The sequence below is a fragment of the Taeniopygia guttata genome, chromosome Z (assembly GCF_048771995.1).
Source record: "Taeniopygia guttata chromosome Z, bTaeGut7.mat, whole genome shotgun sequence".
Lineage (NCBI taxonomy): Eukaryota > Metazoa > Chordata > Aves > Passeriformes > Estrildidae > Taeniopygia > Taeniopygia guttata.
The window spans coordinates 30,709,787-30,735,840 of record NC_133063.1 but is presented as its reverse complement, the minus strand read 5'-3'; the positions used below and the strand labels follow the sequence as shown (position 1 = coordinate 30,735,840).

The following is a 26,054-nucleotide window of genomic DNA, read 5'->3' as shown; positions in this document are numbered from 1 at the left end:
TGTCAGGCTGAGGCCAGAGATGAATAGTGAATTATTATTTATCCTGCTATCAAGCTCTTTCAGCAAAACAATAGAAAGACTTTACCAATGAGCATTTGAGAACAGAAGTAACTGCTAAAAACATACCACCTAAATTCAAGGAATACCACCTGCTTTTTTCTTACACTTTTACTGATTCTACTTTTCTGCCTTCCTATGAAGAAAAGTAGCTTTTGTGCCTAAATATGCAAGTAAGAGCTGCAGAATTTGATGCAGCATTTGGACTCTAAAATCCTTTAATTTTGATGCCTCAAAGCTAAAGAAAATCCCACCAGATGTCTGCCTGTAACATTAGGTGTGCAAACAATATTGAAAGGCAGGCACTCAGAGACCAGCTAGGCATTCTTTCAGAGGGCTTGACACACAAAAAGGTCATGAGATTAATCTGTCAGATTAAATTGGTGGGCAGTTTAAATGAGCCCATTTTGCCAGGCAATGAGTTTCTTCATTTCACCAGACAAAAACCACCACATGAAGTTATATTCTAATTCTGCCTTGCAATCTTGTGCACAAACCCAGAAAAGACAGATAAATGAGCAGGAGTAAGAAAGCAGTTGAAACTGCATTATAGTGTTGCTCATCTTGCAATTCAACAGTTTATCAAATAAATAGTACCTGTACTTATACAGTTTCATACATACATGCCTCTTTTCCACGCCTTTCTGTATTGACTTTATGCCAAGTCATGAAATAGGTGTTAATCAAATTGTTTGCTTATGTAATTGTAAGCATTTTCACCCCTGCCAGTTTCTGTTTCTTCTGTGTTTTAACTGACCATCTGCTTTCCATGAATGGATTGTTCAAGCAATTAAAAAATTTGTCTCACTTTTGAGCAGTATAATCTTACCTGCAAAATTAAAATTATTTAGAACTCTGTTGAAATAGAGAAATTCATTTCTGGAGGAAAAAAAAACTCCACTATTTCAGTACATATGAAAGATGTTGTCTCAAAAAAAAAAAAAAATCCTGACTGTCTTCTGAAGCCTAATTTTAGGTTTTCTTTGTATCTCATGAAGAGGATAGAATTTTCTTAGAAACTAGCAGCAGAAAGATGAAGATTCATCACTTATTATAGACATTTTTACTTTAATCCATAAAATTAGAGGGAAGGCATTGTGGGGTAAATGCAAAATACTTTGCATTTGACCAGATATGACAACACAACTGAAGTTTTCACTTAATTCAAGTTACTGTACTCAGCGTCATATATAAAATATTCAGATCATTCCTTCAAATACATTCATTGCAAGAGACACAGAGTAGAGAAATATGTTCTGAGAACAGCATATGCCTCATCTGATTGGAAGTTTTCTATGATGCTAAAACACATCCAACCCTTCCTACACAATATAATGGTGCAGCATTATGTTTAGAAGAAATTTTGTATAAAAATGACTAACATTAAATTTTCATTAATTTATTTGGCTAGTAAAATCATCTGATAGACATTTTCCTTGGAGTGATCATTATTATTCATTCTTGGAATCTAACTGAAGACACTGGTGGGATGCTTAGTGGAATGAGATTATTTTTAATGCTTCAATAAAGGTGTTCAACCAAAGGTTTCTACATACCCTGTGATCCATATCAGTCAGCTGAAGTTCAAATCAAAGCAGCTTTTTGCTGTGCTTCCAACTCTTCCAACAGGTTTTTATGAATGAATGGGAGGAGAAAAAACTATAGCAATATCCTTAATTAATTTTATTGTTATTCACTGGATGGTTTCTTTAACGTTGAATGGTAAGATGTGATATACAATATGTGTCTAGGAAGAATAGAATAGAATAGAATAGAATAGAATAGAATAGAATAGAATAGAATACAATACAATACAATACAATACAATAGAAGCATAGCCTGAGGCATCCCTAGTCTCTGAAGGATCGCTGATAGGCTTAATTTTCTTCTTTTTTTTTTTTTTTTAAGTGTCAAAAATCACTTCATATGGCAAGCCAGATAGCATTTCAGGCTTCATTACACCCTCAAATTGCTTCCACTGCTGGTGATCTACAGAGACTTCATTAGTCTCCCTTCATTCTATATTATCATGGAGTTATGGGTTTGGCCTTCATACCAAAGGGATACTTTTTATTTCAGAAGAAAGCTCCTAATGACAATGTTTTTCTTAATGAGTTGTTGGAACTCAAAATGTCCCTCAGACATTTTTGGAGGTTCCAGGCCTTGTTCAGAAGCATTTTAGACCCTGGCAGGCAGCTGGAAACAGCTGTGATTTTGAGTTTGAGCCATGGATTGAGTTACCAACTTTGAAAGTGGAACAAGCAGTCACAAAGGGTTAGATAGTATAGTAGAAGTAGTTACAAAACAGAGGGGAAAATTTTTTAGTGTTGTACAGAGGGGTTTTAGGACCTGTACAGGGGGTGTACATGGGGGTCAGAAGTTCAAAGATGGAGGAAAGTGGGATGATCCTGTTCTTCCTCCTTCTTCTTCCTTGCCTCCATGTTTTTGGTGATGCTGGCACTTATGGATTGGTTTAGAATAAAAAAGCACCTTGTAACATAAGTAGTAGGTAAAACATATAACTTGTAATATATCATATAAAAGATAGCAGCAGCCCTGGGCGAGGTGAGAAAAGAAAAAGACACCAGTGGGGGTGTCAGGAGTGTGTGTGTCTCTGCCTGAGCTGCTGACCAAACAGCCGCAGCGGGCGAAGACAATCTTTTAGATAACTAGCAATAAACTGCCTTGAGACCAAAGAACAAGAGGCTGCGGAGTTTTTCTTTAGAAGCACAAGTTAGAAGAGAAACTTTACCACCACACAAAAATCCTGAAACAAACATTCTCACAATGAGCCACTGCACATCAGCCTCTTTTCCAGCAATAGAGTCAGAAATTCCTTTCTGACCATCTGCCATGTAAATGGACCAAACCCTTGCGATAATAAAAAATAAAGCCATGGAAGATTCAATATATAAATCACAGAAGTACTTTTCCCTTCCCTTCCCTTCCCTTCCCTTCCCTTCCCTTCCCTTCCCTTCCCTTCCCTTCCCTTCCCTTCCCTTCCCTTCCCTTCCCTTCCCTTCCCTTCCCTTCCCTTCCCTTCCCTTCCCTTCCCTTCCCTTCCCTTCCCTTCCCTTCCCTTCCCTTCCCTTCCCTTCCCTTCCCTTCCCTTCCCTTCCCTTCCCTTCCCTTCCCTTCCCTTCCCTTCCCTTCCCTTCCCTTCCCTTCCCTTCCCTTCCCTTCCCTTCCCTTCCCTTCCCTTCCCTTCCCTTCCCTTCCCTTCCCTTCCCTTCCCTTCCCTTCCCTTCCCTTCCCTTCCCTTCCCTTCCCTTCCCTTCCCCTCCCTTTTCCATTTTTCTGCCTCGCCTTTTTTCTTTCTTTACCTTTCCTTGCCTTTCCCTTGCCTTGTTTTCTTCTCTAATGAGCAGGTTGAGGACCATCTGCTTCCAGGATTACCTCAGCTATGGATTCCAGGTGGAAAATGCACATCAACAAATTCTCCAGCCTATACAATTCATTAAGGCTGGCTTTTAGAGTGGGTAAGCCTAATAAAGTCTACCCTTAGATAACCTTATGGCTGTGTCTTCAGTGTATAATTGTGAACACCAATGGTTTGTTATTATGTTTCTCTGTTGCCACAAGAAAAATGGGAACAGTATGGGAAGGGAATGAAAAACATAGAAAAAGCTCAGAAAAATATAAAGTATATCAGTGTGGAAAACTGTTCTTTGATTTTGAGGGACAAGATGAATGCAGACAGGTCTGAACTCTTTAATAAGATCTAAAACTATGCCTCTTTTTAAGCTCCAGATATTTTTTAATGTGTCTCCAGAATGAATCTCTTGAAACAACCCCTTAAAAAAACTCAGCAATCTGCCTTTAAAGGACATACAGTACAGCTACACGAAAGGCTGGTGGTGAAATATTTTACTATACAAATTCATTGCAAGGATACACAAGAAATGTAAATATTACCCAAAATCCAATACAAATGAAAGCCTAAACAGATCTGTATAAAAATTTAAGGAATATTTAATTACTTAATTTAGGCCAGAGATTGTTTAGAATGTGAAGAATCAGAAGTATACATCAGAAGATGGATCATGATCTGGCACGTCTCAAAGTAGTCAAGGTTTTCTAAGACAAACAAAGTTTTGATTTTAATTCCAAATGAAAGTGTCCTGAATGTCTGCACATTGTTTTCCATTAAATAAAAGGAATATTGGATTTTTTTTTCCAGAGGAAACTTATTGTGTATTACTTCTAGCAAATTGTTAACTATGATACGTGATATGTGAGTACACATACTCTTATAGACAAAATGTTCAACATATCACCCAAACACACACTCACAAATTTGAAGACAGTCCTTCACACACAATGAACTCCACATCTTACTTTAGGCAGCAGCCTACAAAATTCTATTAAATGGTTTGTTCGTCATCAAAGAGACAGTGTCATTTGTGTTGGGCTACTACTTGCATAGCAATCCAACTTGGCTTTGTGTAACTTGACCATGCAAATGGAGTAATACACCTTAGAAACAAATCATCAGCCTTTTCAACCTTCTTGAGAAAAAAAATCATGTAGCTAATCCACAATGCAGAATCATGAATTATTCCACAATCTCAGGAATATTCAATTATGCCATCCCTTTAGCATGTGTGAATTGTAAATTTTATTAGTACCAGATGAGGAAGTAGTTCTTATTTAGAGGTGAAATTTATCATTATTTTTTGGCTCTTAGAAATTGCTAAATATGTGAAAATTCATCAACACCGACTTGTACAAGACAATTAATACTTGGAAAGGTCTTTTGTAATGGAAGACTTTTAAACGGCAACATTTTTTAAAGATAGGAAATTAAATAAATATTGGATTGCAGTGGGTGGTCTGTCATACTCAATTTCAAGCTGAAATAAACTCAGAGAAGATTTAAAAGCAATTTTCATCGAAGCAAAGGATGAACAATGCCATCCAGTACTCAGATGTTTCTAACACTCAAAGGAAATCAAATGGAATAACAGAATTCTTTTTAACGTCTTTCCTGAATCCCCAGCATGCACACATGCACATGCACACACACACACACTCACACAGACACACACACACACACGTATTCACAAATTCAATTAGCACTGCAGGAAATCTATTGTAATATCTGAAGTCTTTTTGAGTTTAATTTCAGTGTAGAGTAGCTAGGATTTTAGTCCAGAGTTTAGGTTCTTTCCACACAAATGTAATATGAAGACCTTGGGCAAATGCGGATGAACTCTTCTTTCGTCAATAAAATGGTGTAACACATTGGTATTAACAACAATTCAAGACTCTATAAATATATATATCTTAGCAATTATCAGCATCCAAGATATGTTCTACAAAACTGAAAAAAAATACAATTAACAAACTATAGTGTTTCAAATTAAGCAAAAATAATATACATAATCTGGAAAGCACAGCAACAGGGTCACAATGCTTGTATAAGGGGTTCCATAACATAAGCATAAGCATTGGAGAAACCTCTCTCCCAATGCACTCTGGTTGTTTCCCAATTTCATTTGCCTCCTCTGTATAAGTAAAAGTAACTTGAGAGTATGGTTGGTCATCAACACAGGGCTCTCTGAGAAGACATGAGCAAAATCCATGTATGAAGTGTCCATTCATGAAGAAACCAAAGAATTTTTATAAAATGTATTATTGTAAAATCTAGATTGCAGCAGATTTCTCAGGGATATTGCAGAAAGTAAACCGAGGAGTTAAGGCAATTAATATGACAGCTAAATTCTGAGTCTTTCAGAACCAAAAGCTACAGTGAATTTGAATTTGGAAAGTGCAGCTACGCTTGAAAATGAAATTCACAGGGACCAGCAGAAGATTCTATTGCATGCAGATGTCACAGTAAATGAACTGAATTTTAGAGTTATTGAAACAGTAAATTTAAAGTAGTTATTTCATCTCGTCTCAATCTCATCTCATCTCATCTCATCTCATCTCATCATCTCATCTCATCTCATCTCTCTTGCGTTTCTATGTTGTTGTTTGGGTTTTTGTAACAAGAACTGAGACTTAACTATGGGTCACCTTGGATGACTACCAAAGAGAAATATCACATCTCTAAAAAGCACATAAAAGCCTAACTAAGTCAGTGCCAAGGTGATTGACAGCATTGTTCTGTCTCTTAGAGAAACAAAAAAAATAATAATAAAAAAACAAATCAGCATTTGATCCATGAAATACTAAAAAAATCTAGAGAAGTAACAGATATAAAAAGTTTTATTCCTTTCTTCAACAACTGCAATATAATTTCCATTATTTCTTCAGGCTCCCATTCTGAATTCAAAGCAATTTATCTGAAGCTCAGACACTGTCAGTGTGATTTAGTTTCACTTTTATGGCAACTGCAGGTCTCTAATAGGTATGCTCCTTTCATTGATTTTGTTCCCCTTCAGCTGCTGCTGTAAATATAATTGAAATTTTTGGGTTTTTTACCCTGACCTCCCTTTCTTTTCCACTGATAGTAGAGCAATGAGAGCAGATTCCTATACCCTATTAATAAGAAATGCAGTTTATCCTGGAAATGGACTTCCATAATAACCATTATGATATTGATATTAAAATATCACTAATTTTGTATATACTATTTTACAGATTTTCATGTTTTCATTAATAAGTAGCCCAATGAACAGAGTCTGAATATTACTTTTGATTTATGCACATGTAATGGGATGTTATCCTCTACTCATCTAATGTGCCAAAATTATTTTAATAAATAATTTTGCAGGTATCTCAAGCCGTCATTTTAGCATTTAAATGCTGCTTTCTGCCACCTTGGAACATAGGCTGATTGATGCATAGGTGCGTGTTGATGCTTTGTGCACCAGTGTTCAAGACAGTATGTGATGTTAGACTCCTATCTGCTTCCACACCTATAGATGGCAAGGGAATGAAAAATTTTGTCGAAGGAGAGTCTAAATTAAAGAAATTAATTATGGATTTAGTTCTGAAAATAGTCAGGTTACTCTTCTTTCCAGACGAGATATTCTACAGCCAGTTCCTGAGAAAGGTCTTGTACTGCCCACTGGAAAATTTCCCAAAGTGCTCAGTGACAGGTGATCTGGCAAGACCTCACAGAGAGGCTGCTGACCAGGATGAAACTGAGGTTTCACACTGCCCTTATAAAAACCGTAAGGTTTTCAACATATCACATATATCTCAAATACAACTTAAATGAATATCCAGTGCACAGACCATAGCTGCTGGTAGAGATGTTTGTAGTGCCAACTTAAGTAGCCAAGCAGATTATAGCTACAGATTTTGTGTCTGTGTGATGCTCTGATAAAAGATGTGTAATGCAACAGGAAATAGAAGTCTCAAATGGTAGAATTATCTTGCACTTGTATGCAGGCAATCTTCAGTGACACAATAATCACAGCGCTGAAGAATTTAAATTGATACAAAAGCTGCAGAATGAACTAGATACCTATAGCCATAATAATGAAACAGTAAAGAATTTCATTTCTGTTCCCTACATAGTTTAATCCTGTCCATCTGCTATCCTCTTCATCTAGAGCTCAGTGTAGCTGCATTAGCAAAAAAATAGCCACAGCTTTGCACAACATTGCAAACTGTAATCTGCGTTGGAAGTATCCAACCACTCACCCATAGAATCAATTAATAAAAGGCATAAATGGAGTGAGTCTTGTCCACACATACTTCCTACAATCATTGTGGTTTTTAATTTATCAAACACTTTAATTGCCTTCCAGGAGAAACCACACTGTTCATAGTTAATTGCACCTAAGACACTCAACAGGGAAAAAATTTTTATGTGGGTATAGGTAGCAAGAATAAGCAGAAGGAACAGGTGCTCCTTCTCAGCCACAAATCTAGGTTTCACAGAGAATGACCCAGAACTGAAGCAGCTTTGGTGCTTGTTAGAGTTTTTTTGGTTGTTCATCTTAGCATTAGAGTAGATATTCGAACCCCTTTCAAGATCCAATTTGCAGACAATTTTTTGCATTTTGTCCATCTGTCCTGATGGCAGACAAAAGCTTTTGACAGAGTAGCTGAAGAACCTGGGTTCCTTCCTTGGTGGTGTGAGACTGTTGGTGAGGTGCCCAAAGGACGCAGCCCTAGTCTGAGGCAGTGGGGAGAAAACAATGCCTTTTAGCACAGAGGAGCACTGAGTCCTTCTGCAAGACTCTGGACAGCCCAGTCAACACTATTCAAAAATTAAAGCCCAGTATTGCACTGTGACATTCTCTGCATTGCTATCTGTTATGCACATCAGGTACTGCTGTTGCACAGAACATTTAATTAAATAAGCAATTCAATTTAATAGGGTGATAAATGGAGCAGTGTCGTAGTACAGACTTATGATATACAGACAAACAAATATTACTCTTCTCAAAATCTTAGAAAAGAATTGAACAGCATCCAAAAAAAGGGATAAATTTTTTTGTATTTTCATACTCATGCATTGCTCTTGTTTCTAAATTACTGGAGGTTTGAGGATTTTTTTGCCATCAGTGGGGCTTAATATATTGATTTCACTCTGGTCCACTCTGGGTGTTGCAGTTAATTAGCGACCTCACAGTGTGAGGACATAAGTCTGGCACTTCAGTCTCTGCTTCCCAGGGAGAGACGGTTATCCTTGATACAGGGCAGCTGACAATTCTGTCTTTTATTAGCCAAGCCCCAGACATCTGTGGTTCCACAATCAAAATCCTTGGATGCATATATATAATGTAATCAAAGTGATAGCACATGAAGTTGCAGTGCCAGATACATTTCATTTCCACAATAGCTGTCAACTCCCTTGCAAAATGAAAGCATTGAGAATAGTAAATTATCACCTCAAAATGTGTTTGGGAAACAAAATTTATCCAGGAAATATTTTATATAGATAAGCTAATGGTCCCTTTGGTCTGGATCTTGGCTATGATGGATATTAATGCTTTTTGATGTCTCATTTCCAACCCTGATGAAAAAAAGCCAAGGAATCAGCAGATTAGACTCTGAGAGCACTAGTGGCTGGAGATAATCACTTTCAGAGCACACGCAATAGGGGCTGCGGTTTCCTCCAGCAGTGGAAAAAGAGTGTGATCCTCTTCCTGTTCAGTCTGCCTTTGTTCATATGCTTCTTTCTCATTTTCTTCCCTTAATCTCAGAATAATACCCTGCCCTGTCTGCTGCCCTGGAGGTTTGCTTAATATAGCCATAAAAAGATGCCAGTGTATTTTAAAAGAGTCAGAATAATAAATGTTTAAAGCCATGGTGGGGAGAAAATTGTAAACAATCAGCACTGATATTTATTTAAACCTTTGTATTTAATCTAAAGATGAAATGAAATAAAAACTCTTTCAAACCAAGTGCACATATTTAGATCCTGATCCTGCATGGCTACCAGTGTTGCCTGATAGCAGTCTTATTTCCTAGATTTTGAAATAGAGCTTTTTAACATTTTGTAAAACTGGGCCCTTTGATACAAACTCAGCAAGGGGTAAATCTGTCTAAGGAGCAAATCTGGTCCAGGATGGTTCATTGCAGTAACATATAACAGGAATTTAGTTTCCCAAACAGCAGGGACACATAGAAAGCACACAGTATCATCTACAAAGCACGCATCTCTAGTGCAGAGGACAAAAGAACAAAGCTAAATCGAGATAAACCTCAAACTAAAGAAAGAATCTTCCTTCTGTTAGAATGGAACATCTGCAGAGAAAAAAGAGCTCCATCATTTATTAGCAAATGTCTAGCCCTTGAGAAGTCCCTTCCCTAACGTTTTTCTTTTTCAAAGTAGCTGGCTCTGCAAGCTTCCAAACATCTGGCTTACGTGCATCACTGGCATTTTTCCAACCTTCAGGAGAGAAAGCAAGGCAAAAACAAACTCAGACTGCTGTGAAAACAGAAATGTAGGCAAAATGAGAGATACGTTTCTTGTGCTTTGGGGGTTGTTCCCTTTTTTCTCTTTCATTACCTGTTCAGCTTATTCCAAATAGAAGAACATGTAAAATACAAAAAATTAAGGAATACCGCCTGCCTTGGGTGCTGTAAAAACTATCTGAACTTTAAGGACAGGGGGGAAGAGAACTTTAGAAACAAGCACAATGTATACTTGCCAATTGCCAGTAGCACTCAGATTAATGTATTCTCAATCAGCAATATTGCCTGGCAGAGCCTTCTGCAATGCTCTATGCAATGAAATTAGATCTTTCAACATTAGAAGTTTGGAGGACACTAGAAACAAAGATATCTTAAAAAAAAAAAAAAAAAAAAAAAAAGCTGTGAAACACATTTTGCCTCACAATTTGCCTCTCAATTCACCTCTCAATTCAATACAGAACCAGTGAAAAAAATACACAGTCTTCATTTTAGGATTCATTATATTTAGTCTATATTGTATAGGTATGTATTTTAATCTTCTTAATGTTAGCTGGTAAGATTTCTGTAATACTAATTAGATGCCACAGGCTGTCCTGCATTCAGTACATCACAAAAAAATGCTTTTCATATAAAATTAGTGCTGTAATATCTGATTCCAACTATAGTTAGTATATACACTTAACAATTGCTGGAAACAAACAATCAATCAATAATCAACAATCATTCAGTGAACAGACTAAGCAGAAATCTCATTTGAGGTACATTTAGGTAAAGGCAAATACAGCAAAGATGTCATAAAGCAGCTTCTTTAATACTATTAAAAAACAAAAATATACCTCCTGCTCTTTCTAGAAATACATAATAATACAAGCTCTATTATATATATAGAGTATATAATTACAGTACATAATTATACTATAATAATACTCAGGTGTAACTAACTGGAAGTTTATGGATATAAATAAAAACACACCACAAGAGAAAAATTTGTCAAAATCACACCTGATAACTGATGTCAGTTATAGGATCCTATGAGACTCTTGTTGAATGGCTAAAATGATGACATACTGATTCAGCTGAACACATCTTCCCCTGGCTATCTATCTTATCTTATTTGTTCCCTTTCTCATCACAAGTTTCTTGGATTCCCTGATTTATACAGTACAATCTTATAGATATGTGTTGTTTGGTAGAACCAATAAGAATGTCAAAGGTTGAAACAAACTATATAAGTTAAATATACCAAAATGAGAAGAGATGAGGTTGCAGAGAGAGGGAGTAAAGGGATGGATAAAGAAAGTAAGATCCACTGTACAAAGCTGTCAAACTGGGATAGACAATGGGTTCATATAGACCTATGCACCACTTATGACTGACCATTGCCTCCTTTCAGTATGATCACTGAGAGAGTTTTTCCCTAGCATCATAATCCTACTCAGAAGGACACATCAGATGCAGAGCCATTCAACTCTGAAGGCTTAACAAGCTGTAGTCACAAACATCTGTCCTTCTGTTGTATTTTTTCAGACCCCAGAGGGCTCTTGTTTGGGTTGGGATACCAGTCTAGGTAGGTGGAATGCTGAGGGAGCCCAGGCACAGTAAGTTTCTCCTCTTTCTCAAAGGACAGCAGAGCCAATTGGAAAAGAGATATTTACATAACCCCTGGAAAAAATATCAGTCATCTATAGAGTATGCTAATTGATTTAATTTCTTACTGTGAGTCACCATTTTGCCTCATAGAAATGTGAACAAACTTTTAATTTTCATTTGTATGGACATATAATACCAAAATTTACTTTGAAGTTCATGTGATGTTGTATTTGCATGATCACAGAGAAGTGAAATTATTAACACTAGAGTTTCTGTCAAATCTATGTTATTCTATTAAAAAAGGTCCTTTTTTTCCAGTACTTGCGTATATAATGTACATGTTCACTCATGGCAATAAATTGTACAAAAAATGGATGAATTTCCAAGGTTCCTAATTTGTGTTTTGAATTTCCAAGAAGAGAATAGTTATACATTAGTCCAAATCTCATGAGAAATATTTTTTCATCCCTATACGGTATTTCCTATGCTTTCATGTTATGACAATCACTACAGACACATTTTTAAATATTCCAACAGAAAACACTACATAACCAAAGCTCAGCAAAAAATAAGTTGATGCCATTTTCCAACAGAAATCAAATTTGTTTCACTATATCATGTTTTGGGATGGCTAAAACTCTTTCATATATCTACTTGGAGGAGGAATTCAGCATGCTTCTTCCATATTTCATAAGTGTACTCATAGATTAGTCTCATTGAAAAACCTGAATTTCATCTTTAAATATAAAAACTTGTTTTGTTGAGATATATCTCCTCCCAGACTTATGAAATTTTGCCCCCAGCTGATCAGCATGAAAAAATTTCGAGTATTTTCATATTTGAGTTTTTATATTTGTTGGTGTCTTCCAACAAAATGAATAAAATAAAAACTTCTGATAGAACTGAAATTCCTTTTTTCCATAGAAATTCATAGTCTGGATAAGTTTTGGTCTTATACTGTAAATCCATATAACATGTATAATCTACTAAAATGGCATTTTAAATATCTAAAGAAATTAGGTGGATTCACAGAGATTCTGTGAGTAGTGACAAGCTTCAAGTTTGTTACGTATGGTTCTTGCAAAGTACATTAATGCTTATCTCAGTATGGTAATTTCTGTTAATAAAAATTTTACAGTCTTTATTATAACATCAAAGATGCCATAAATTCTTATACTGAAATCACAACAGATTTTTTTTTCAGGGATTACTTGAGTGAGATTTGAACCTAAGTCTAAAAACATTCAAGGTACACTTAAGACTTCCAAGGTATAATATTGAATCATCCTTCCTTGTTTACTTCTTTGCATTCAATATTCATCTTTGGGTAGTTTCAGGATTCGAGGCATGAATGGGTAATAGCTTCTTCCAAGTCTTCTTCCAGAGTGAATTAATGTCCTGGTTTAAATTTGGATAGAGTTAATTTCTCCTCAGTGGCTGGTACATTTTTGTGTTTTGGATTCAGAAGGGGAATAATGTAGATAACACCAGTGTTTGATTTGTCATATTTAGACTAAATCAAAGACTTTATTATTGTTATTGCTATTAATTGTGCATCTGTGTGTCTCATGTTCTGTCAGTTAGGAGGTACACAAAAGAAAAAGTGTGAAGGAGCATAAGCTGGTGGCCCAAATATCATGTCCAGTATATACATTAGAGGTGCTACCTGGAAGGGAGGCAGGTCTGGGTTCGATGACTGGGGTCAGGTCATGCATTGGTCAGTGTGAGGTGAGCGATTGTATTTTGCATCACTTTTTTGGGGTTTATTCTTTCCCTTTTTATTATCATTTATATTTACTATTATTGTTAGATTCTATTTTGTTTTCAATTGTCAAACTCTTATCTCAACCCACAAGTTTTACTTTTAATTTTTCTTCCCATTCCTTTGGGATGGAGAGGAGGCTTGGAACTGAGCAAGCAACTGTGTGGTGCCTATTTGCCAGCAGGACTTAAACTATGACAACTATCTCATGAAGGTAAATTAATATTTACCCACCTCTCTAGGATGTTGTGGGAGTTCAATAAATAAATATCAGTAAGGTAGTTTGAGATCATCAGATAAAATATGATCTCAAAGATATTATTCCCTGTTATGTACCAGATATTATTCACTGTTATGATTCATCCCATGTCTTTATTACTGCATGTTATAGACTCTCTAAAATTAGTATCTGAATGTTCTTCAGGAGTTATTGAAGGAGTGACTCAAGTTCCATCCTTGTGTCTTGCAAGCTGTCTTGATGTCATGTCAACTAAACAGCAGACAAAAATCATTTTGTAAATGGTTCTCTCTCATCTTATTTTTAATTATCTGAAAACAAAAATTCCTTCACACCCAGGCACTAAGATCTTTCAATTTTTGAATATAAACAACAGTATGCAAAAAACAAATTTACAAGACAAAGATGTGGAGATTCATAAGCCCATATACATTACTACATATATACATTATTAACTTTGTAAAAATCATCCAAAAAAAGTACCAGAAGTTTATCAAACCACAACATTACAGCTAGTTCAGATGGAAAACAGTAAACATATAGACAACCATATTCATTCTATGTGTTTTCCATTATGCCTCCTTCAACAAGGATTTGTCTATTTGCTTGCTGCAATTATTTTATATGAGAGCTACCTGGAAATGTGCCACCACAAAAGGCAAAAGATGTGCATTCAAGAATGGTTAGTTCCTTTTGTACAAATTATACTTATGGACATAAGTACAGAAATTTTCCCATTTTCATCCTGGAAGTCTAGTAATTTTAGGAAAAGCAATTGTTTTATTTCTGAAGCTCTGAAGATACTCTACTGGATGTCATTTTTATTGATTCATTCTTGTTAGAGGGGAGAGAGAAAAAAAAGAAAAATCCCCATTGTAGTAGAATGTATTCAAACTATTGCAATGCAGGAAAAATTCCAATTTTCATAAGAACAATAACAGAGGACCTTAGATTACTTTTCTTGTCTGGTATCTCATCTGAATTATGTCACAATTGGCCTTTTTAGTAACATTCAAGGATACATTCCACAGCTGTACAGATGGGAAAACTTTTTTATTAAGCAATTTCTTTGCTTATATATCTCTAATGAACAAAATTATATTTTATGAAGTAATAATGATAATAATTTCTATTTTATGAGCTTGATAGAGAAAAAAATTTAAAACCACTATGTTTTAGTTTAAATCCTCAGAGGGAAGATAGACTTCTGCTAGAAGTGGGTAAGTAGTAAAAGTGCCTGTAAAAGTAATAGGAAAGAGACTTGTACCCTTATGACAGCATTATAAAAGCCTTGAAACAGTAAAACATAAACATACTAAAGTTTGGTGCACATTGCAATGCATTTAGAGAGTCATTTTTATCAGGAAAATTGTGAGGAAAGTATCAAAGTAATTGAACATATCTCCAAATTCAATCCTGTTGCGAAGCACCATCCTTTAATACCATGTATATGGAAATTTCCAATTCTCCCAATACACAGAAAATGAACAATTTATTAACAGCAGGTGTGTTCTTCCTGTTCCTAGACTGAAAAGCAGAAAGTCTATAGTGAGCAATCAAACTCTTACCAATACTTCTGACAGAGGTCAATGACAAGATTTGCTTCAAAAAGCATTTAATCTTCACAAAAGTCATAAAACTCCCATCATGCTTGAAGGTGACTGTTTTTTATTTGAATAACACTTGATGACATATTGAGTTTTATAGTCTGTAGATTTGACTTGAAATAATGAATCAAGCAGTTCCCAAATCAAAAAAAAAACAGTCCGTTTACTAGATATTTGATTTTCTTAATACTGGTTACAGCAGTAATCATATGAAGAACAAGAATGCAGCAGAAAAATTCAGTTTTGAAAACATAGAGGAACTTGTTTATAAAACCACTATTCTTGAAATAATCATATGCCCAGTTTGTGTTATTTCTTGTGATCATGGCTGGTTCAATATTTAAGCAGCCATTTCTACATGCAGCAATAAGATTTGCAATGGCCAAGGAAAATGCACAGTTTGGTAACTATGAATAGGCATTTAGTTCTTTATTGGTGGGTATTACATTCCCTATGAATCTCAGCTCTATATTTTAAAGACCCAAATCCAAAGTGTCATCTTAAAAATATGACTCTCCCCACTTAATATTCAGAAATTGCTTTTCCTTTGTCTCATTTGCAATAGAAGTATTGTGGCTTAGATGGATCTTGGAGTCTAACATTTTCTAAGTATTTTGAAGGGATTTTGTTAAAGCTGCTGCCAGCAATAAAATGTCTAGACTACCATTTTTTGTTGAACATTTCATGAACACCCACATTACTCACACAAGCTAATTTATGTTCTTGGCAGAGCTAGACATGTATTTTGGAACATATTTTTGCACATCCTACTCTAACTGAGTTTACTAACAGATATTTATTTACAGTAAAGTGCTTCCTGTTCCACAAAGGTACATTATGTGCCATGGAGCATTATTGAGATTGGAGGACACCACCCAAAAAATGCAAGATACAGGTGTTTCGTCCATTACACAGAAAATACCTGCAAATAAGATTACCATATAGGTATATGTGTACATTAGATGTCAAAAAAACCATCAGTTCTTACTTCCATACCTAAATACATAAAACACTGCTGGCCAAAACTAAATTTTTTGTACTTTTCTTCAATGAATCTGAGGACTAACTTTTTAGTAAATCAATTTTTTTTTTGACTAGTAAAGAAATACAGAGCCCTATAGTAACATGTCCAAGAAAAAGTTGAAAGCACCATAAATTTGACCAAAACAAGTAGCATCCCATAAAAATAGTATGAATATATAATAAAATCAATAACTTTGCAGTAATTTGCCACAAGGTTAACAGTTAATATGTCACTGTTACCAGATCTTCATAAAATTGCCTGGTTTGTCCATTATTTTGAACTATAATCTTTCCAACTCTGCCACATCAGGGATTTCAGTTTTCCAGTACTGAATTCATAAAATAAAAAGTGGCTTTAACTTTAAGAGAATTAATTTCTTTGTTGTGGGAGAAGTATGGGATATTCATCTTTTTAATGGTTTAAAGTCCTGGGAAAAATATCTAGAGCTACAGAAGTAAATTACATCAAGAGAGGGAAAGTTTTCCTAATGTTCACATAATCTCAATGGATTTAAACTTCAAACTCCAGATTATTTAAAATGAAATAATGAAGAATAGATCCAAATCTAAGGTATTTTTGAGCATTAAGTTTAGATTGCAAATTAATTTGACATTTGAAAAGTTATCTGTATAATTTTACATGATCAGTAGCAGCAGTATTCACATTGGAAACCTCTATTCCATTCCCCTTACCCCATGATGTCTGAAAGAGGGCTTCAGAAATTACATTTAATGAAATTATATTTTAGTGTCCAGGATCTATGAAAGAACTAAAAGAAGAGGACAAACTTAATAGACTATTTGGGCTTTTTGTATCCAAGTAGAACTATAGTTGAGTTCATATAAACTTTGGGAAGAATAACTGCAGACATAGGGTCTGAACTCAGGCTTACCTCTCAAGTGTTCTCTGGCTCATTGTGGGAAATATTCTGGAAATGTCAGCTCACTGGTCAGGAGATAGATGTAAACATTAGGAATCTTATAAAAGAATGAGAAAGTAATAAGGAAAATGAATGCATGCACCCATATATTGAATTCTGTGAAAAATACCAATTGCTCCAACTTAGAAAACAAATGATACATAGTGAAAAACTGTATGAGGTGACAAAGATGATTGTCACTATGAAGCATCTTAAAGCAAACGAGTAGATTTTTCAGCTCAGAACACAGAGTACAATGGAAATATACACATTCTAACTGGTACAGAGGAACCAAATATGGAACTTCCTCATAACACAACTTTTTTAATCTAGTGTTGCTTCTTGATGTCCTTGTTGGACACCTAAACTTGAGGAAAGCATATCACTTGACTTATTCTTGTAAGTTTTCCTTTTCTGCTAACAGCTGCTGTCAGACACTGCATGTTATGACCTTTGGTCAGGGGCAGAATAGTCATTCCTTCAGCTTTGGAGCCAGTACCATACTTGAGTCTTGCACTATATAGGTGCCTCTTCAACACAGGTGCCTCTTCAATAAAGTAAAATTTACTGTCTCTAGCCATAAAGATATGCATATTTAAAAAGAAAGATCTTGTGCAAGACTGTTTGCTCTCAAATCAGGAGTATTAGTCTATTGCCATGTTTTTCCAAATTTAGTATTAACTACATTAAAGAAATATAGTTTTAACTACTCATGTTGGTATATTATCAGAAGGCTTAATACATTCTCCTAGAGGTTTTTCCTAGACGCTTTTCTATAATTTCACTTTAGATAAAATGTGTTCATGCATAATCCCTTTGTATAATTCAATATAATCCCTCTGCATAATTCAAGTTCATCACCCCTTCAGGACAAGATCACTCACTATTTAAATATTGATATTTCTTCACTTACAGGGTCTTTTCATCCCAGCTCTCTGTCAACACCAGAAGTCATTCTTATGCTTTTTCTATGCCTATTTCCATGGGCAAGAGTGACAACACAAAATCTTCTCAGCCAAAAAAAGCCTGTTTGGGTTTAGAACAGTTCCATTGTAGGCAGGAGATGGGAGCTAAGTTGCAGAGTCCAGGTTAAACTTTCACAAATATTGATCTGAACACTGAATTCCTGATAAACCAAGAACTCAAATAGTATAGGCAGAACTCTGAGACAAAAATCTGCCATTGATGCTAGGAGAAATTGTAGTTAGACATTGATGCTCTCCAAAATAAAGTTTGTAAAGTTTCCCATGCCTGAGCGTTCTAGGGAGATGTCTTTTACACTAAGACTTCTTTAGCTGTGCCCTTTTCCAACATTTCCTCTGCCTCTTTTCATAGCTGCATTGGGCAGCAGACACAGGAACAAGAATAACCTACTCTTGCAATGCTATTCTACCAGGTTTTCAGCACTAGAACATGTCTTGCATTATGAGTCATATGCAGATGAATGCAAACATTAATTCTCCAAGAAAGTTTGAGTTCTCCAGATATATTAATTTAGCTTCTTTAATTATTCTGTTATTTACAATTATTTTTTTATTCTTGTAATCTTTAATATTTTTGATATCACAGGTGTGTTCAGCTCCTCCATATGACCTGTAATTGACAACGCTCTTTTCCAGAGAAGTGATGAGGATTTTAAATTTAGGCTTTAACTAATTCAGGGCAAATAATTCCCAACCAGACTCACAATAATTTTTTTCTCATTAATTTTTTTATTTAAGTCAGACTGAAAAGCATATTCTAATGTTTGAGTTCAGGCAGACCTAATGCAGTTGTAAGATTAAGATTTCATCATACTTTGCCAAGGCATTACAGAAATCCAGCCCTATTCACTGTGTTGCTTTCATGCCCTAACTTAGTACTTACATAGAAAGGGAATGTAGACTTCTGAGTTCAAATTTATATCATCAATGTCAGTGACATAAAGACTTGATTCTTTTCCTTATTCTACTTGCAATAAGTCACTTTTGTCATTAAAAAAGGAATTTCTAGACATTTCAGGAAATTTGCCAGCATCCCATGTAACTCTAACAAGTAGTTATTTCTAATATTAGGATTTTTATAAAAATATTATCAAAATTCCTAACTTCTTCTAAACACATTGCATCAGCCTATAAAATTAAAGGATTAGGTGAAGGGCTTTTAGCAAAGTGAAAAAACCTGCTCATAAAGTCTCTTGTTAAATGGTTGTGGAAGTTTTCATATAAATTTTTCTTCATTAAATATGAATTATAGCTCTTTAAATTGTGATGGTTTGAAAATCAAACAGGTTTGGCTTTACTACTACATATCCACAGGTAATATAAATCTATTGTAAAGTTAGTTTAAAAAGTTAACTTGGCAAAGGAGATCTGTGATGATTTTACCCTATGCTATGTAATTAAAAGCATGTTACACAGAATCCAGGAAATGTTCATTCCCAGAATACCTGGGAAATATATTTTTTCTACTTTGAAGATTTTGGATGTAAGAAGTTTACCATTTCCAGGGCAGATTATTATATTATAGGAATATACTAGGAAAGATAGGGTTGCTGGTAGTCTGCAATAATATCCTGAAGTAATTCCAAAAATTACAAGGTAGTCAGCACCCTACACAGGATATTCTTTTCCTAAGACCTGACACAAAATTGGGACCCTAGACATTAATATGATTTATAACTCTCAGGAAAAAAACATCACACAGCAAACTACAGGTAAATATTTATTTTTCAGTGGTACCTATCACAACAAATACATGTGATGTATTAAACCAGGTTTTTAGACACTGGACACCTACATTACTATCAGTTTTCATGGCAAATACATGTGCCTCTGTAATGTTGCATTTTAGCATAATTCATAGTATAGTACTAGGTCATATTTTCCTGAGCTGCATTGCATAAAAAGAGGTATCATTAAAGAACATTTTTAGATTGTTTTACACTTTCCAACAGTCAGAAGATAAATCCTTTAGACAAGTTATCATTTCCCAATTTTTCCTAGGTCAAAGTCAAAATGATTCATACGCCAATCATTTCATCTTGGGACCTAAAACACAATAACATAGTATCAAACATGACATCAGAGTTGATGGAAGAGAAAATATCATGCTATACTGACATTATTATTTTAAACATCCTTTGCTCTCAGCAAAGTGACATAAAGTGATTTATTTTCCATTTGCCTGTAAATGGGAAATTGACTTTTGAGGCACAGTGTACTAAGAAGAAATATCTCTTTCTAGGTGTATGTCAACTTAAATGTCCAAAAATAGCATTCTCTTCTTGGTTTATTTATGCTAAGAGTTTCCTGATTTTTAGCAAATAATGGAATATTCTGGTAATTTACATACTTTAGTAATAAAACAATTATTTTTCTACACCTAAACATTTTTCATTCTATTTTGACTTGGTAGACGTTAATGCAAATTTCTGTCCACATTTTCAGAAAACTCGGACTCGGTTTAGAGAATTAAAATGTATCCTACAGTGTTCAAGTCTGTGTAATGTAATAGCAGAAAGGCCTTGGTGGGACGTTATGCAAAAAAAGCACAGTAATAAACTCCAACAATGCTGATTTATCAGGAGTTATTAAAACATCTTTAAATATCCAGTTTAGAGAACTAGCAAGGAAAGGCAGGAATAAAACCTCCTAATTTTAAGCATTCTCCAGGAGGATATATTCAAATAAAATATGTATGACAAAGCTAATAAAAGGGAAATTACAGAGACCATTACTGAGGATATTTCATTAGACTGGTGTGTTCACAGAATTTTCCTGTAAGAAATATTACCTGAGTGATATATTAGTGACCAGATATTTAGGACTGGATAACTGGAGTTTCTTGGGATCAAAATAAATATCTAAAACCAGGCTCTACACAGCAGAGGATCGAAAGTTTGTTCTGTAGTTCCTCTGTAACTCTGAAATTCTTCTCATCTTAGCCCGCCTTTCTGATGATTTCCAGCTCATGTTGCTGAATTCTTTTTTCTTCAGGCTTTTGACAAATGAGAGTTTGAATAATGGAGCAATCATGTAAGGGAAAAAGAAATATAGGTTTCTTTCAGTTGTCTAGAATATGGATTCCATATTGGATTTTACAGTCACACTCTAGTTCTCCTTGAGGTATCCATGTCATTCTATTTTTAAATGAGAAGAGGGACACTGAGAATAAACATACTGAAGGCAAAATCACGTTCAATAAAATTCAGAGACTTATTTTTTAACTGCAGTAGAAACAATTTTTTTTCCTGAGAAAAATTGTATTATTATATTTGTGGAAATGAAAATGTAAAAGAATAATGTGTATTCCTACACTACTAGTAAAAGAAACAGAATTTCTTCAGGCTAGCAATAATTTACATACAATAGCTTGAGAATTTATTAAAAAACCTATGAGGTTTTTTCTTCAATGTTTATGTTTAACTCCTTATTATTAGAATTATGTATTGCGAAAATCTCAGCTGAAATACTTGGTTGAAATGGCTGTCAGTTGAGTTATTTTTATAAGCAGCTGAGAGCCACTTTGCAGAGGGACACACGGAGATTTATTTTATGAACAGAGGAGTATATATAACACAATGTCAAATTGCTTACCAAGCCAAGCACAGCATCTTTGTTCCCACAGTACTCGGGAGATGCTGTTCAGGATAAAGGCAGTGGCTTGTGCCAGAAAATGTAACATCACTCTTTTCTGTAGTAGGAGACAAAATTTCATAACAGTTCTTAAGAAAATTAGCTGAAGTTTCTATGTCATGAGATGTGAGCATTCATATCTCAGGATCTGATCCAGAAAAGTTCTTAAGCATAGGCTTTACTTTTACCATGGTCTTAAGTGATTTGTTGGATTTGGGCCCTGAAACACATAACTGCAAATCTTAGTCATTTGATGAAAGCAGCAATTCTAATTGCTATATTGGTCAATATTCTCTATTTTTGTTATGGGTGCAACAAGAAATTTGTCAGTCATATAAATATGGGAAATTTTTGTTTGTTTTGGGGAGGTTTAATTTAATTTTTAATCTTAGAGTAAACCAAAAAAATGTCTTCAGCTCCAAAGCAATCAGTTAATACTCATTAATTCTTATATATAAGAATCATATATAAATATGATTTAAATTTAAATATATATATTATATATATATAAATATTATATATAAAATATATATAATAAATATTTTTAATTAAATAATTAATTACTTACATAAATGGCTTATATTTATACTTTGTATATACTGTACATTTAAGTGTACTTTTTGCTATATATCTCCTTTTACTCTCTAGTTCAGTATGAGAAAACTAACTACACATCACATATTTAAAATGTATGTCTGATCTTCTGCTATATAGAACATTATGTTTACCACTGTTGGGGACACTGCCTCCAGAGATCAATCAGAATTAGGCATGTCTTCTATACTGCTTTATAAAGATTAAGTCAATCAGCAGATACAGGAGGTTCTATTTTAACCTAATTTTCTATTGAAAACATTAAAAACAGACTATTTCCTTTCTTAATGAACATCTAATTCTTGGAGTGACATTTCAAAGCCAGGCACATTGTTTTCTCATTTACACATTTTGGCACCCAATACGCCTTCCTCCCTCCTGCTACTTCTCATTGCACTCCAAGGTGTTGCCTCATTTTACTTCTGGATTGTATTGCCTAGGAACAATCTTAGTAGTTACATGGTGATTTTAGAGGTTTCCTCAATCAGCAGAACTAACTCCATTCTGCAGAAGAGGCTGCAGAAAATGTTGTGATTCATTCCAAGGCAGAAAAACCTCTCTGCAGCTCCACATGCTAATAAAGGCACTCTTCTATGTGCTGAGCAGTTGGCCTCCGTCCCCAAGTTATTGTGAAAGTATTGTAACTGAGTTTTCCCTTCAGATGGCACAGTAATGTAGATGCTGGGAATTCTTGAACATTTATTTTGGTATCCTGGAATTGATTTGATATTAGGAAATTAATTTATTTTGCTCATTTGCAATGTAACAAGAGAAATCAGCCCAGGATCTGAGAGAAGATCAAAGATGAACATACAACTAGAGGCTATTTTGCCATGTCTAAACTCCTACTTTAACATGCAAGGAGCTGGTGCATTTTCTTTTGTTTAACATTATTTATATTTCTTCTCCATCACATTACAGTACAATATGTCCTATGGGCAACCATTCTTTGAGATGTGAGGACTCAGTCTGCTGTGTCCCTCCTTCCCTATAACCTCCAGTGAATACAATGCGTGATGGGACCCTGAATAATGAGCGAGGACAGTAAATGTAGGCCACAACACTGTTAAATATCTTAATTGTATGGCTCAGAAATTAACCAGACTGTAATCTATTTGACATTGCATACAAGTCCTGCATCAAGTATATAATGTCAGGCTTGAAGTAGAATTATTCAGAAATAAAAATCACTCAGCTTTTTGGGGGAGCCAAAGAGGGATGTGCAGCAATGTGAAAATAATAGATATGCATAAGTAAATATACATACATACATACATACATACATACATACATATATATATATATATACACACATGTATATATACATATATATGCATATGTAGATAGCTAAACTCACATATATATATATATATATGTGTATATATATATATGTATATATATGTATGAATGTAGGACAGAAGTAATTGTACTGTCAAGTAAAAAATAAAATCTTCATATTAGAAGAAGGCAGTTTTAAGGAGGCTACTTTTAGGAGCCGTAAGCACATATTCAGTCTGCTGTTTCATTTGTAGTCTACAGAGTCGGCATGTCCATCTTAAAGGAGCAGGAAAAAATGAGTCATAGAAGAAGCTTTCCTGAGAGATGCAGTGATATTTTGGAATAAGTGTATGCTATACCTCGTCTGGAAAGTGGTCTGAGGATAAAGCTGGAAGACACTCATGGGAAGTAAAGCTATGTGAAAATAGATAGCCCCTAGGAGAATATTACTTTCCTGTTGTCCTCTTGAAACTGCAAAGGAGAAAACTCTTGAATGGCCTCCCAAATTTCACGAAAGACAGAATGTCTCATATACCACAAAAATTTGCACAAAAGACAGAATGACCCTGTAGTTCATGCAGCAAGGTCTAAGGTAAATTTGCTTCTGTCTGCTCATATCTTCTACAGCCAACAAGTACAGAGAGAAGTGTGTATTAAACCAAACAGGTTTCTAAGCAAAAGAGAAAGACATAGGTGGAGTTTGTTTTTCTCTACATGACGTTGTTGGCATACCATGTGCCACACTTTAAAGAAATTGTTCCTGGTGCCAAATGTTTTCATTCTTACAAAATAAAAATTAATCCCACCAGACTGTTTTCTTCTCAGTTTTCTTTCTCAAATCTGTAATCTTTACAAACAAGTCAACACAGTGATCACTTCCCATAAAAATGGGAGATTTGTGTGTTACTATACATTACTTTTGATCACAGCCCATAATGATACTTGAAATACATATTTTTAACTATATTACTTCAAACATCAAATTATCTAGGTCTTTCTATATAAACACTGACAATATGTTAGATATTGGGGATATTTGGGTGGGGTTTTTTTATGTTTTCCAGTGGGATAGCTGAGGATTAATGTATAAATATTATACATTATAAATGCATAATGTAGAAATGCTCTATTTTATATAGATGTTCTTCGGATGCCATTTTCACAAATATTTTTTCCAGCAATCTCATATAGAAAATATTGCAATTGTCAGGCAAAATGTATTAAAGAAACCCAGTTTTTTAAATACCTGATGAAAAGTCATAAGGATATTTCTTGATCCATTTTCCCAGAATGTATAATGTGCTTACAAAACTCTCCACAGGGTCTGGAGTCTAGCTTGGCTTCAGCAATGGAAAATATTCAGTAGTCATAAATCATTTAATTCATTACAAGGTAGTCTCTTTCACCAGGAATCAACAAGGAAAATAATAGTGTTATAATTTGAGCTTTTTAAAGCTTCAAAACTTCATATCTTTAAAAATATTTGAATAAAACTTGTGGTTAAAGACACTAAATAAGAGTTAAACCATCAGTAAAAAGTTTTTAACACATTTTAGGCTGTAAAAGAAATCATACATTAGGCAAAGTATGTTCATTAAAGGACAGTAGGACCATACAACAATATTTGTTGCTATGGAATGGAAATGACTGAACAAGTATTTTAGAAGCACTTTCACCTTTAGAATAAAATTTGTATTTATAAATAGTCACTGCTTGTAGTACAGATGTTACCTTTGAAGCCACAAATACATACTGCAAACACTGCTGGGCGTGAAAAGAGTCAAGGGACTTTCTGGTGGTGATCAGTTCAGTAGAGAGACCTCAGCACCTTGTTGGACTTCACAGAAAACCGCATGAAATATCATGACCACTTCATCACCTAGTTCTTAAGCAAGGCATTTTTCTGGGATTATCCTGTGAAATATGCTTAGACTTTTGTAGAAGCGTTTGGTAAATTAACCTTCTTTTTTCTCTTTCTACTAGTTATAGGAAAAAGCTCTTGCTCTATTTCAGTCTGGTCCCCAATCAACATCCACATTCTGATTATTACAGAAAAGTACAATGTCCCTTATGCTTACTCTGGTTACTCTTTTTTGCTCTGCCCACCAGGTCAAGCATTAGACACTTAGCTCCCATCTCCTAGTGCGACAGCTCCCTATGTTTTGGCCTAGACTAACCTGACTATTAAAAAACACTGTTCTTGTTAAGGTTATTAGCAAGGAATGCAAGGGACCTTCAGTTAATACAAAAGGCTTTGCAGCCTGAAGATCAGCTGGAATTTTTAAACTCCTACCCCTTGGGAGCACTTCAGAGCAATGGCAATTCAAAAACGTTTATAAAGACAAATTATTTCCTGGTAAGCCTTTGTTTAAAATTCAGGCATGACCAACTCAGAATTGTTTTCAGTTCATTCATTTTTTTTTGTAAAATGCATAAGAAATACCTATTTATTTTTATGGCTGTCACATGACACTTAAGAACTCTCTAAATTATTAATGGCCTTTGAACACTGGGAAGATGGGGAGGTGTAAGACAAAAGGTGAG

General features: G+C 34.8%; 1 long non-coding RNA gene across 5 annotated transcripts in view; it reads right to left on the bottom strand.

Annotated features, from left to right (window-relative positions):
* Positions 1-3,752: 3,752 nt before the first annotated feature.
* The window catches only part of LOC115490975 (uncharacterized), a 39,144-nt gene continuing 16,842 nt past the window's right edge, over positions 3,753-26,054 (bottom strand). The window contains exons 3-6 of one of the 5 annotated variants that reach the window (XR_012052831.1): positions 21,600-21,696; positions 20,797-21,000; positions 16,996-17,080; positions 3,753-14,999 (exon numbers count right to left, since the gene is read on the bottom strand). This is a non-coding gene — a long non-coding RNA (uncharacterized lncRNA). Of the gene's footprint in view, positions 15,000-16,995; positions 17,081-19,714; positions 20,052-20,796; positions 21,001-21,599; positions 21,697-26,054 lie in introns of those variants that run through there. The other 4 variants (XR_012052832.1, XR_012052833.1, XR_012052834.1 and 1 more) reach the window with 4 other exon arrangements.